Here is a 1,279-nt window from a genome sequence, read left to right as displayed (position 1 = left end):
GTTTATATATATATATATATATATATATATATATATATATATATATATATATATATATATATGTATATATATATAAAACCCGTATAAGCCTAATTTCTTACTGCATGTTGACAATACATTGCACTAACATGAAAGCAACAGAGAAGACAGTTGAGGGCGTAGTTCATAGCCACTTAGCCTCAACCAACCAAAGATATGCTGAGTAGCCAAACTGTCCACCTGTCTAACAGACTCTTAGAGTTTGACTAAGGGGAGCTCTTAATCATTAACCTTGGATCTCCGAAAAATATGAAAACTGCTCCTATTAGATGCTATATAAATTAGGATTCTGCAAAGGCCTACGTTTTGGTAAATAACTCAGTGCTCTAATAGAAAAGTACATAATATAAACAATAAGTAATAATATTGCACTATGTTACTGATCAATGAAACTATGAATGATATTAGAGACATCATTTTTGTTTTTAGTAGAAACGTACTTTGCAACTCTTTTTTTCTAGTTTAACCCTGAGAAGAACGATCATTGAAAAGAAATGTCTAATACAGAAATAATGGTACTTTCAATGTTTATGAATTAAAAAAGTAATGTTATCAATACATAGCCCATTTGGTTAACTATATTTGGCTTAACCATACCAGCCTCTGCTGTTGTGTATAAGAATGAAAAACATTCCTCTAAAATGTACCCACCATATAAGAAATCGAAATTACGGATGATTTTACGAATGCCACCGACAATCAGTTTGTTTTCCAGCAGTCACTGCCAAATATATTTTAGTTCAACATCAAATACGCGTGATGTTTAGTTTAGAGAAATCTAATTCAAAGGATGGAAATTTTTTCATCCAAATGTAGAAAGAATTTATAACTGTGGCCAAATAGTCGATGATTAAGGCATTGAGAATTATAATTTATAAATTATACATACTGAAAGAGTTATTATTCTTCTCATGTACAACTTCTCTATTCCACTTTTTAATCGAAAACAACAATGGAATTCTGTAATGTTGTGTTGTGAAAAGACTTAATTTTCAGTACAAACCATTCTTTTAATTTAAACAAGTTTGCAAGCCAGAAAGAAAGCTTGAATTTAAATTTGTTCAGTAAATTGTTCAGTATTAGATATCATTAGCCTTACTTTGTAAATAAATAGCAAAAGTGTTGTAAGAAAATTCAGTTAGCTTTTGTTGTTATTTCCTGTGCACATGTACAAACTTAGTAAGTCTAGTACTTGTAAAAAAAGCATGGATCTTTTTCCGTTATACGCATAGCCTACCAC

The sequence above is a fragment of the Homalodisca vitripennis genome, chromosome 8 (genome assembly GCF_021130785.1).
Source record: "Homalodisca vitripennis isolate AUS2020 chromosome 8, UT_GWSS_2.1, whole genome shotgun sequence".
In the NCBI taxonomy this organism is placed as follows: domain Eukaryota; kingdom Metazoa; phylum Arthropoda; class Insecta; order Hemiptera; family Cicadellidae; genus Homalodisca; species Homalodisca vitripennis.
Note: the sequence above shows the minus strand (reverse complement) of the source record.